A 14,611-nucleotide genomic window follows, 5' to 3' on the forward strand; every position below is an offset into this window, starting at 1 on the left:
AATACACTAATACAAATTGTCTCCCTCTTTTATGTTCCTGGTAACACTAGAAACAAGATATGATTTTCTACATAGGGAAACATGGCAAATATACACCTTCATAGGAGTAAGTAATTTAAGAATTTCTGAATACTGAGGATTTTATTTTGTTTTTGTTAAAATTTTTTTGAAGATACAGGGTGTTGCTATGTTGCCCCAGCTGGTCTTGAACTCCTGGACCCAAGTGATCCTCCTGCTTCAGCCTCCCAAAGTGTTAGAATTATAGGTATGAGCCACTGTGCCCAGCCCTGGACTTAAAATAGGGAGGCTACAAACAAACTGTGATAGACTCTGACAAGTGGCACTTGGTAAACAGGGTCAAATTATACATTTCTAATATATGATGAAAAAGAAGTGTTAACTCATTTTTACCTTTCAGAAATCAGGTTAATATTGTAGTATATGCAACAAGCATAGGGGAAAAAGAGTGAAGAGACTCTTGTTCTTATACTGATTTTCTTATAAGGGGGTCTCTCTCTTAATTTTGATTTGTGTTAGGAATGCTTTGGTGCACAGCAGGTGGGAAAGGTGACAAAATTGTGGACTTTAATAACATTACATCTTAATATTCACATGATCACATTTTTTTTTTCACAATGGGCTATGAGAATACTGAGAACAATCTCCACAGCGGTCTGCTGCCTTCAAATTAAAAGATCAAGGGCAGAAACAGAAGTAGTAGGGATGTGGACAGCAAGACAATAACTATGTGACACGGTGTCTGAAGTGAGTCCGTGCTAACAGTCCACATAATAGGGCCACTAGGTCTAGTGACAAGAGCAGAGACTTAAAGTTAGAAGGCCTATGCTGTACTGACATTTAAAATATGCTTTTTGATGCCGCATACAGTCTGAGACTGCTAATCTGTAAAATGAGATAATAATGCAAACTTACATCAATGTTTTGAGGCTTAAAAGAAAGTATTATTTAAACTGTAAAATTCTATGTGGAAATTACTTGATGACATTATGGAGAGCGTCATCATTCAGGAGACAGTTCCATTTTCAGAATTCCTAGGCTCCTTGCAGTTCTTTAGTCTTTCTAGATGCCTTTTGGCTTTTCTTCCTCTAATCAAAGCACGGCAAAGATGCACCATGCAGAATGCTCACAAGTCAAACGAGATAGTTCTGTTATTCGCGTGAACTCTGTGATAAATCTGGTCGAGCACTGACACTGTAGCTGCAATGTTTTTAATTAGCTGTGCCTTCTCATCATTTAAAAAGACAGCAGCAAACCATGCTCCCTGGGCCAAACCTGGCTTGCCACCGTTTTGGATAACCAGTGAGTTAAGAACGATTTTCACATTTTTAAAAAGGTTGAAGAATCAAAATAATATTTAGTGACAAATAAAAATTATATCAAATTCAAATTTTACTGCCCAGAACAGTTTTACTGGAACACAGTCACAGGCAGTCCTTTAGGTATTGTGGATGGCTGCTTTCTCTTCACACTGAATTACAGAGTTGAGAAGCTGTGAGAGAGGAAGTATGTGGCACTCTCATTGTTTGCCCTGCTGCTTGGGCACTACAAATTGTAGTGACCCTGTAATATTCTGACAGTTCTTCCAGTGCCATGTGTATCATGATACTGCAGCATCTTATTTTTTTTGTTTTAAAAGGACCTCTGCACTAGAATGTTTATAGCAGCACGGTTCACAATTGCAAAGATGTGGAAACAACCCAAGTGCCCATCAATATACAAGTGGATTAATAAAATGTGGTATAGGTACACCATGGAGTACTACTCAGCCACAAAGAGCAGTGGTGATCTAGCACCTCTTGTTATTATCCTGGAGGCAGCTGCAGCCCCTTCTAGTACGTGAAGTATCACAAGACTAAAAAAACAAGCACCACATGCACTCACCATCACATTGGTATTAATTGATCAACACTCATGTTAACATATGGTAGTAACATTCATCGGGTGAAGGGCATGTGGGAGAGGGGAGGAGGGGATGGGTGTATTTACACCTAATGGGTGCAGTGCACACTGTCTGGGGGGATGGACAGACTTAAAGATCTGACTCAGGAAGGACAAAGGCAATATATGTAACCTAAACCTCTGTACCCCTGTAATATGCTGAAGTTACAAAACATAAAGTAAACTAAAAGTGAAAAAAAGAAGCAAGATCTTAATTCCCATACAAATTTATGGAACGTATATTTTCTGAATTCAAACTACAATTCCAGTAGTGTTTTCCCAACCTCAATGCAAGAAGAAGTAGATTTACTTAAGATCGAGTGAACTGCACAATTGATGAGATTTTACCTAACCATTAATTGTTACTGATTAATCTGCGAGGAAATCATATGCTAAAAGGCAAAGGCCCCTTTAGTTCAAATTGACAAAGGCAGCTGCAGAAATTCATCATCAGTTTTCTACTATCCCACTCATACTTCTCAGTATCCATTTTCTTCTGTTTCTTATACAATCTTACTTTCAGACTGAAAGCTTAAATCTCACATTTAGTTTAGGACAAATTATGATGCTATTATACTGTACATCACTTTTAGCATTCCAGAGTCTTTATTATGTTCACAGGGAATTCATATTAGATTAGTAGGCTAAGAAGAGACTTCCACAGAAATCACCGGAGAGGCACCTGCAGCATGGCCTGGAGCCTTTGACTCTGCAGTAGGCAGCAGGTTAAAGGGAACAGAATGATGAAGAAAGAAAGGACAGACTGTACTGCTACTAGCTGCTGCTTATAAACCAATCATGCCTATTGCTAATTTATGAAACAATCTCCCTCTATCTAAAACCTCATCTTTCCTTTCAAAACACTTAACAAATTCTAAAAAAAAAAAAAGCAAAAAAAAAAAAAAGCCTTATCTGGCTGGAAGTCTGAGTCTTTGCCTTTGTACTAAATTTATGTTCAGAAATGAAAATTTTGCTGAAAGAAGACTCTATGAAGGAGAAAAGCAACTCACCTCTCAGTGGCTGGGCTGCAGCCTGGAATCTAGGCTTTAGGACAAATCGGCACTGCCTCTCTCGTGGCAGCTCTTCCATGAGGAAGGCGTCTTGGGAGTTGAACATGGCGGTAGAGTCCTCTGAGCCCGGTGTCAGGAGTGCAGTGTCTCGCAGATGCTTCATTTTAATCCCATAGGGATATTCATGCCCTACATAAAAAATCTAAATGTAGGCTTTAGACTGACCGGTGCTGTGACCATGTGTGCTACAAACAGGACATACTACCACTTACTCCTGGCACTTTTGGCATAAAGAATCCTTTTGTCGACTGAATAATCATGTACATGCTTACAGTTTGAGACCCCTGCATAACACAGGTGTGCTCCTTCCGAGGTAGTTTTAAGAGGGGGTGGGGAGAGAAAAATGAAAAACTTTTAAAGATTATCTTGTTTGGAATGAAGGCACACATCAGTTTGTGAGGTGCATAACGCTGACTCCTCCTATGTTTGCATCTAAGAATAATACTTAATGGTATTCTAGTTATTTCCTTGGCATTAACTAGATCTATAACTCTTAAGCAAATCTATGTCCTCACTCAGCCTCAAATCTATGACTTAAAACAATTATCCTACCTATCACACAAGTATTTTAAGGATCAATAAGTAAACTTTAGTGGCTAACATTATTTAAGTAATAGAAACATGTCAAGCATCACTATCATTACTATCTACCATATGGTGTCTGTCTGAAAAGACATTTCATTACTTTTTATGAGTTATGTAATTAGAGTTACTCAAGAGCACTGGGACTAATCTGATTTGTGCTTCCCTCCTACTGCTGCCTCTGAGGGTGGTGTTCACAGGCAATAATCAGAAAGGAGACAGCAGGGCGTCAGAAACACAGAAACAGATGCAAAGAGAAATTCACAAAGTAGAAAAACTAAACCCTGGACACCTGACTGCAATGAGATTTTGCTCTTTAATACTCTAAGCAATAGCATCCTCTCAGGGTAACCCTCAAATAACATTGTGCTATAGATTTTTGTAAGTACAGAGTGTAAGTTCCCTTCCGTTTCTGATTTATTACTGAGTGTAATTCAGTGAATTCTTACTGTTGTTTTCCACCTGGCATAGGCAAACAATGTCAATGTTCCATTAATATCCATTACTACAGCAACTTCCAGGAATTAGAGCAAAAAAAGCCTTCTACTTATAATGGCAATAAAACAAAATCTATTTATCAAAATAGCCAGCTGGTGATCTACAACTGAGGTTTTGAAGGCACATTAAAATGACAATGTACAATTAAGAACTGCTGCTGATTCATGGAACAGTCATGACACATTGTTTTTTAGTAAGAGGTAATTTGAAGGTTGGAGCTGTTTTAAGCCTAAAAATTACCCCCACTTAGGTTTAATTAAGTTAATATATTTTATTGAAAGTTATGTCGTTATGTTAAGTATTTAATTTTTAATGATGACTTAGTTGCTCACTGGCTTCTACAGAAGTGACCTTAAAAACAAACCTGAAATGATGTTGATTTTGTCCTCGGTTCTGTGTATGTATTAAGGGTATTTCTATATTCTAAGTCTGAGCATATACGTTTTGTAGATAAGTTTGGTTTTAGATTTCTCCGATCACTCGAAACTCTCTAAATTACACAGTAGTGACCTCATAGATAAATGAAAGGACTACACGAGATAATGCATATAATATACTTTGTACAACCTCTGGCAGGTAGTAAGCATTTTAAGATTGTTAACAGAAATCATCACCATCATCATCATCATTGTCATCATCTCAAGATTTGCTACAGATACTGTCCCTTATTGTAATTGTTTTATTTTCTGTTAACCACACTGAATAAAATACTGATAAAGTAATACATTTTTAGATAAATGATTTAAATAAGGTGAGGTATAACCTATTTACCAATAATTCCTCAAAACAAATGCTGGAAAATTTGGCTAGAGAAATAGCAAATGGGTTAACATAATTTTCTTTATGACGCCTAAATTTGGGCACATTTGGGCACAGAGCAGGTGTTGCATGCTCCTTGGTGGATTAAGGTGCATGACTGGCTTAGAGATTGCCTTCCACAGAGGCAACGTGTAGTTGGAAAGGGAGCAGGAAATTCAAGAACTGAATATGAAAAATAAATGTAGAAAGGGAATGTGAAAAATAGGAAAAAGGAATACCAATACATATTGCTTTCTTACAGAAAAATTTTTGAAAAAGTTTGGCAAGATAGCTCTGTTGGTAAAGTGAAAAGGCAGAGAGGAAAATTTACATTTCTCCTCACAGCTATATCATGAACTGCTTGAATGAGGAGACACTATTTGCCTAGCACATAGTAAATGCTTGACATATATTTATTAAATGAATATCATATGAGATTATGTAAAAGTAGTTAAGCTTAGGACCATATGACCAATTCTCTGAGATACTTTGAATTATAAATAAAACACAATCAAAGCTACTTCAATTTTTGCAAAACCTTACCAATGAGTGGGTACAATGCTTCTTTCTTCCCAGAAATGATGCATAACTGGTAATCTCTCTCAGAACCCTTGGAGATAAAAAGATTAAAGGTCACAATAAATCTTTCACAGTTGGTGCTTGAATAAGGACATATTTTTGACATTTTTATGCTTTGCAAAAGGAAAATCCTAGAGAGTATAAATGCTAATCAGGTTCCTGAGGGTGGCCATGGTTTTTGAAGATGGAAGTGGTGATTCCTACAACCAATCTCCTCCCTTTCCCCATTCCCCAATATGGGACTGAGGAATTCTGCCTTTTTCCTTCCAGTGAGGGCTAGGGATCCACAAACTGCAATGGAATCAGCCTTCACTAGATAGGTAGCCCGTGCAATGTGCAATCATAGGCCCTTTTACAAAGGAAGAACAGACTCCCTGGTTCTACAAGGCTAACTTCTTCTTTAGAGTCCAGACTTCTGCTATATCTCCAGACTGCTCGGAGAAAATTAGACTTAACTTCCAACATGCCCCTGCAAAGACCACCTTGTTATCCAGAAAGCCACAAATACTACTGTGTCTATGACTAAAATGTCAAATCTCAAAGGCTGATAATTAGTTCAGCTGCTTCTTAGCAGGATAAGAATGACCAGAAGGCTTTGAAGACATAGATAGCTGGCACAGTTTGCATTGGCTTTAGTTTGGGTAATTCCAGGACTTGGGACAGAAAGGACAAGAATTCTATCTAGAGAACAGGCCCAGTCAGGGACAACAATAAAATTGTTCACTAGCAGAATTATAACTCAGCAACACTCCACATCCCACCTGAAAGAAATAACACTAAATTATACAGATTTGGCTGAATCCCCAAGGAGGGATCAAAAAAAATCTTTTAAATGAAGCTAGAACACATAAATTTATTGGCAATATTTAATACCCTTGCCTTTAACTTCTGATTACAAATCATGGCTGAGCCATGATTATAGTGGAGGGTCCTGGCTATGAAGAATACCATACAAACCACTTTCCCTTCCCCCTGCCGGTTTGTCACTGCATCCTTGCTCCACCCCGTAGCCAAAATTTTTATTGAAAATAGGAAGAGTAACCTCATAAAAATCTTTTGCTTTTATGTAGTATATTAAAACATCATAATAATCCCTTAGAACAGGTATAACCAAACAGCCTCAATTACTAATTTATACAATTTTGGGGGGGCGGGCTTTGGGCAGCTTGATCATTTTATCCAAAGGAAAGGCACAGATAAAAAAATGAATTATATATTAATCTCCATTCCTATCCCTAAAACTACTATCACTCTCTTCCAAAATATCTGCATAGGGGTTAGAAATCAATGCAGACATGCCTGCTTTACTCAGTGCCTATACACTTAATTACATTTGAAATGTTACTAAATTTAATAAAGAAATTGGACTTCTTATTTAAAATTTTGGTTGCCTTAAGTTCCTAAGGGCTCACTACAGCACTGTGTACAAGCAAATCTAAAAACTATTAATAATACTATGGCATGTCTTAAATATGTATCATGGCACATAATACTAACAGTGTACTTCCTTTAATGTTTATAGAGAATCTCATTCAAGGAATAGTGTTTTTAAAGTGCTTCCCTTAGTTTCCATCCTTTTGAAAGTCACTCCCTTTAATAAAAATACTCATTGTATGGTGTTTAGATAACTGGTAGGGAAGCAATGAGAACCTTCCAGTTCTCTCTCCTCTATCTCATCCTCAAACATTCCAATCTTCTCCACTACAGAAATTTCAACAAAACTCACCTCTATCATAGAAAACAGAAAAGGACAGAAGCTAAAAGCAAAACAGGAAAAAAAAAAAGAAGTACAAATAAAAATAAAAGCAAAACAGGGAAGAGTGTGGTATTCACACTAAAGCTGTTCAAATTCATGATCTAATTCAAAGCTTGTCTTTCTATTTACCAATTCATTAGAGGTACTAGCCATGTCATTCTCAGGACCTGTAGCCAGCTAATGTGACTTTATGTAAAAATTCTACTAGCAAACACATCCTTGAGAATTCATCATTCTAAGAGTGACTGAGTCTTGGGATAATAACAGGATATTTAGGTGGGGAGGAGAAGTTTACTAGGAAGGAGAGAGGAGGTTGAAACTTTCTTATTAAGAATCTTATACCAAAACATGTTTTGCATCAGTACATAGTATACACAGTAAAAAGGCAATTATACTTTAAAGTTATAGTCCAATCTCATTATGGTTTTCAGTTAACACAGAGGTTAAAACAAGAGTAGAAGAACAGCACCCATATATTAAGCTAATATTACAGCTTATTGTCCTTAATTTCTACATTTTGGGGAACAAAATATGACTGGTATCTCTAATAGTCAGCTGTCTTATGATGAAAGGGATAATATTTCCATGAATTTAAAATATCAACGTTTGTTTTTAATTAAGATTATCTAGCCGAGTAACTTACAGTTACCCCTAGCACTGACAATAACTTGTGGATAACTTCATTTGTTCTCTCTGTGTTGTTTACTCTTATAGTTTTATACTGTAGGAAAAAAAGGAACAAGAAATGCAGTTACAAATAAAGATTTTTAAATCAGGTGAAGAAATAATTATTGTCAAGTGATTATCCAAAGACACATCTTAATTTCTTACAGAAAGAGCAAATCATAAGACTTAAGTAGAACACAAATGATAATTTACATTTATTCCATCATAAATTATGCCTTTTAATGAAAAATTTCTCTTAAATTAAAGATGTGTGGGCCACAAAATATAAGAGGTTGAGCAAGTAAGAAATATACTAAACATATTTCAGAGAGAGAGTACAAGGATCTAGCTCCCAATCAAGCAAAAAAAAAAAAGAAGAACCACTGAGGCTGGTCCAGTGCCTCATTTTGATAACTGTATTTCCACAGTGTAATGGGTAATAAAAGAAGGGAGAAGCTGAATTTCTATTTTTTTCCTCAGTATTGTTTTCACAGTACAGGGTTTTATTTCTTTGCATGGTATAAAGTCAGTTTAAGTAAAATCTGAATAATAATTGGTTACAGTAAACACTTAAAGCTTAGAATTTTTAAAAGCCCCTATTTATTGAGAACTTTCTACATATCAGACACTGTGGCTACTAAGATTTTCATTGTTGAAATCTTTAGAGGATTTAAAACAAATGAGTCTAGAAAAAAGAACTGAAAATTTCAGAAAGCTCAATTCTATTACCAACTCTGCCATAGAATCTTAAATAATCTATCCATAACAGCTCTGTGATAAACTACCGTGAGAACTGCGACTTAAAAAGACAATTTGCAAAAAGCAGAAAGGGAGTTAGCAAGATTCTTAGATATCTATATATGTTATGTTATCAAAAAAGAAATATTTTTGCTATATACATAAGTTTTATATATGATAATTACAAGAATTCTGTGATCAGGGCTATGTCCTTGATACAGAGGGCTTAAAATGCACAAATAAGTAGCACAAATGGAAATACAATGATATTTTGTAAAATATAAAAATCAAGCTAAGTGAAATCCACTGATAATTTATCACTTATCCTTCCATTAATAGTATTTCTTCCCTAAGAGACAATTAGTTGGCATGACAAATTGCCTCTAAAAGTGGTTTGTTAAATGAATTTTAATTTTTAAAAAAGTATTCTAAATGCATTAATTTCAAATTGTACTCCTTACAGCCACAAGGACTATGCAAAATTGTCTCAGAGGCCAACAAGGGAGGGTTTGGAGCACCCAACCCAGTGTCTGTCTTCTACCAGAGTGTCAGAGCTATGTTACATACTAGGCTTTAACTTAAGACTTAATTTCAATAAGGGTTTCTGCATTTTTCTTTAAAGTTTAAAAACACTTCCATTTAATTTAAAGAAACACTCTCATGAAGTCTTTTGTAAAGTAGAGAATGTATTCTCCCAATTACCTAGTTTCTGAGATAATATTTTTTTTTAGTACTGGGCACGTATGTTCAAAATTATAATTATATTGTGTTTTTCCTGCATGCCTTTCTGGTAGACAAAACATAAGAATTTCAGAAGATAATGCTCTCTGGCTAATAAACAAATAATAAAATAAATAGACAAAACTGAACATGTGGCAATTTTGTTGCATATTAGCAGAATTCACCGACAGCTTGTGCAGAACGGAAGGAGAAGATAATACTTCCTACACATGCACTCTTATGTGGGGGAGTAACTCTGGAAGCAGGGCTCCTGGAAAGAGACTAGCCACAAAATCTGCTTCAGAAAGCAAAGGACAGAGTGTGTCACATCATCCTTGACTTACTCAGGGTACTAATGATAAAAACAGGGCACCCAACCTGACCACGTTTTGTCTTTTCCAAATTGAGCATGGGACATCAGTCCTTTCTCAAGCACACACTTTCCATACACTGAGAAGAAGGTGTTAAAAAATTCAGGTTTTCCATGAAAATCCTAAATGTAACCAACTGCCAGAACAACTGAATCAAAGCAGGCAGAAACAACAATGTTTCATTTTGTTTTTTCTTTCTACTTTGCTACAGAAGATCTCTCTTGTTTCATACCACCAAAATTTGAATATTTCCCTCAAGCACTGATTATCTGGCATTCAGGTGTTTGTCGGAACATTTCTATAACTTTGCTCTTGGTCAAAACATAACAGTTTTTCACTATATATTTTTCCACAAACAAAGCGATTCTGTGGGATCTAGAGCTGCTGTGAAGTATGACAGTCCATGGTATCCTAAAAATAGCCATAAGTTTCCATCTTATTCATCTTCGATAACATATTGGCTCTGGTGCTGCAATATCAGTCATCTATTTACACCTAATAAATGGGGTTAAACTCTTAATGTTTATTTGACCAATGTGATAAAACTATGAGGCAGAAAAATGCTGATCCCTTAACAATGTCAACTTTCCCAGATCATCCACTGATTAGCTTGAGAAATTCAATCTGTAAAAACTCAAAGTATAAACTTTTCAAAACCTCTTTCTCCTTAAGAAGTGACAACTTGGAAAAAATGCTTAATAATAGTTGAAAATACCTCTTTGTGGAAACAGCTTTACTGCAAGTCTCTGCAGCTGCTACTAACAAGATTCACAGAAACATTCATGCCAGAGGGAGGAAAGAGACATCTGACAAACAGTGTTCTTTCCAAGCATAAATGTGAAATATTATAGTTAATATGAATTTCTCTTGCTTCATTTTCTCTAGGGTTTACTTTTCATATATACAAAGACATAGATATTCCTAGGAAAATGCACTTTCCCCCTATGGCATTTCTAAATGGCTGCCTTCCACAGCACATACACAGTCTGTCTGTCTGCCTGTCAGTCTCTCTTCTTATCCATGGTATTCTGCTTTGATGCAGGGACTTGGAATTTAATTTTCTTGCTTACAAGCACTTACATGGACACAATTCCCCATGTCCTCGATGAAGATTCTGAGGGGAATGCTCTTCACGTGGTCCTTCTGTTTCTCAAGATCGATGTGTCTAGTCAAATGCAAACACTGAGTCAGATGGAATTTGCTGATGGCTTATTTTTAAAATCAATCTATTCTGCTAATATTTTCAATGTACTTATATGTTATTTTTAAAGACAGATGAGAAGACTAAGCAAAGGTAGATTACATTATGGGTTGAAAGGGAATTAAAAACAACACAGCAGGACATTAGGCATGGCCACAAAAAGAATGGGACCTCCATGTCAAGTGAGGTTTGAGGACCCCTAGCAGGTTAAGGCACCTCTGGGTAATGTTTTATCCTTAACATTCCCCTGCATTCTCTGGACTCATCCAGCACCTTGCTGATGAACAGGAGCATATAAAATACTTTACAAGGCCAAACCAATGACCTTTTACTTCTCATCCAGCTCTTCAGCAGAGTGTAAATCTTGGTTTTCCCATTGCTTGGGGAGGGGGAGAGCAGAGGAAGGAGGGAAGAACTATGGGTCTAGTAAACGAGGCTAAGTCTATCATTTTAGTCTGTATGCTCTATGGTGGGGTTAGTAATCGATTTCTGAGGTGCTCAGCAGAAAACTCTGTATTTATGGAAACTTAACACATACTTTGAGGAAACTGTTAGCTCCAGTTGGTAAACTGGAGACAAGAGAAAGAGATGGAAGATATTATTGACTAATTTCTTCCTAAAATGATCTAACTAGACCTCAGTGTTCTCCTTCCTAGAAAGTAAGAAATACATGTAATGAAAGAACATGATTTATAGCAAGTAGCAGCTAGTGTACAATCTAAACAGCAGCTTATTTTCAGGAGAAATGAACAATTTCCACTAAGGAGAGGGGAATAACTTGGGGCACATCTCTGCAGAAAAAGTTTTTTTATATTTTATTTTTATTTATTTTTATTTCAGCATATTATGAGGGGACAAATGTTTAGGTTACGTATAATTGTCCTTGCCCCACCCAAGTCAGAGCTTCAACTGTGTCTATCCCCCAAACGGTGCCAGAAAAGGTTTTATTCATTTATTGCAGGTTGAAGATTAAAAATATGTATACTGAAAAAATTACCTCTGAAGGAGAGAGAGCCATGTATCTTTTTGTTCCAGAGAACTGCAATCAAAGAAAATGGAAGAAAGAAATCACATACACTACTTATGCTAACATATTGAACACTGTCAATCCAGATGAAAATACAAACAGCCTGTTGTGATTGATGTAGTTACACATGCAAGATGCAACCTCAGCATAACTTTGCTCTGGAGAACCCCATGGTGAAAATGCCCTTTTGGAAAAATTACACAGTCAAGTGTAGTTTTATTAAATTCTCTTGGATGGATCCAAGACAGACCTTCTTTTCTAATGAACTGCTTTTCTACAACAGGTATTATACCTGTAGGTAGTAGCTCTTATAGTGAAGAGAGTACTTGGTTTGGAATTCAACATCTGGTTTTTCCACATCTGTAAAACTGGATTCATTATCTTACTTAGAGTGTTTTTACAGCATAAAGGACCATACAAATAGAAAGTGTGCTTAATATTGAGATTAAAGAGATTAAGGGGAAATTTGGCATATGGATAAAATATCTTGGCCCAGAAACCAGACTCTTGTCAGGAAAAGAAACATTTTTTTAAAATACATACAGCAAAATTATAATTTAGTAAATGAGTTCATAGAAATCTTACTCTCAGTTACTATAACCTGATTAAGATCAATCCATTTACAACTAAATTACTATTGATTAATATTTTTTGATGATTCCATAGCTGCATTTAATTTTTAAAATTAGAAATAAAATTAACTTTATTCTCCTATATGGTCTTCTCACTTACAAGCTCTTAAAACCATGCTTCTAATCTCTTTAAAGAAACTGGAAACCCTAGTTACTGTCTTTTCCCAACAAAATACACTTATATATGTATTTAAATATACATAAATATTTGCAGTTTGTTTCTAACTTTGTTGCTTAGCAATTTTCTCCACAAGCAATCTCTCAGGATTGGCCATCAGAAAGCACATTACATCTTTTTTACCACTAACCATGCAACTTCCATCTTTCATTTCTTACTATCTTTCCTAAGAAAGATTTTCTAGGTTCCAGTTTTCTAGGTTTATGTCAAATCTTGGATTTATTCAGCAAAAACCTGTGTGGAAAATAGATGAGACGTTTTCTTCAGATCCATTAACTTTTTCAAAGCAGTTAAAGAAAGCTACCCCTTTATGACACTTAGTAATTGACAAGTAAGTTGTATAGAGAAAACTGCACAAAGCTGTACTGTACCACTCAAAGAATTTTTCCATATTGAACACAGCTGCATAACTACCACCCAGATTATAAAACAGATAATCACCTTAGGAGGTCACCTGATGTTCCTTTCAGCCAGTAGTTCCCACTACCCTAACTTCCAAGAGCATAGAATTGTTTTGCTGGTTTGGGTGCTTTATGTAAATGTAATCATTCAGTATATACTATTTTGAGTCTGGCTTCTTTCATTTAACATTATGGTATAAATATCACCACATGCAGTTTTAGATCATTCATTCTTATTGCTGTATGGTGTTCTGTTGTTTAAATATATAGCATACATTACTTTAAAAAATAAACAAATTATGTAATGTGTCAGGTTAATTTATAGAGATTGATCTGTGGAATCTTCTTATATTTTCCCCTTCCCCCTACTCTATACTAGAATCCAGGGCTCCATTTCTTTAGTAATTATTAATCTCAGGCATGTTTACAGGACTAAAAACAGAAGTGCTCCAAAGTCAGTGGTTATCTCTGAGTTTTATAAACACCCCAGGCCATTAAAAACATACTACTAGTACTCAGGAGAGGAGAAAGCAGTGTATATTAAAGAAAGCAAAAGGACATGGCACATTGGAAGATTCAAATTATGGAGGGCACTGAAGTTTGTGATCCTTGAGAGTGAGCCAGAAACCATGTCACTCAGTTAAGGTGTTGTAAGGAAACAAAGAACCCAGAGGAAATGGTTTTAAGGAGCAACTAGGGAGCCTGGGTCCCAGGCACCAAGGTTTTTATATCAGCAAGGAAGGAAGAACATCTTCCTTCTGCATGTGGCAAGGAAGCAGAACATCTCTGGAGGCACAAAGACGACTCTGGGCATAGAAAAAGATGTCAACAGTGAGGCATCTCAGAAGTCTCATCAAACTGGCACTGACTGATCAACAATAAGGTGCTCACACAGTAGTAATATTCTTCGGGGGCAGGGGGTGAGGTGGGTAAACTCACAACTAATGCACACAGTGAGTGTTGTAGGGGGGTAAGGGCACATCTCAAATCATGGTTGAGATGTGGCAAAGTCATAACATGTAACCAAAATGTTTGAACCCCCATAATTTCCTGAAAAAAGAAGTCTCTTGTTCTCTGATTCTCCCTTAAGAAAACAAGACTTCCAGTAAAGAATATCTGATTTCCTACCAGCCTGGGAAAGTGGAGGCTTCAGGGGAGTGTGAATTTGCTCTCTAAATAAACAGGCACACCTGAGTTTGTAATTTAAGACTCACAGTAGGTACATAAGTCAAAATAGTATTCTTCTGATTACTCTTGTAGGTAGACCATCATCAGATTGAAGTACTTCCTGTGTGGTTTGAAAAATGTTCCCATTATGTCATACAGTTGTAAAATCAAGGTGTAGCACTTATTTTTCTGGTGCATATAAATCCTAGGTTTATGCGCTGGGACACAGTGGCTCAGGCCTGTAATCCTAACACTGTGGGAGGTGGAG

This window comes from Lemur catta, chromosome 7, assembly GCF_020740605.2.
Source record: "Lemur catta isolate mLemCat1 chromosome 7, mLemCat1.pri, whole genome shotgun sequence".
Taxonomy (NCBI): Eukaryota; Metazoa; Chordata; class Mammalia; order Primates; family Lemuridae; genus Lemur; species Lemur catta.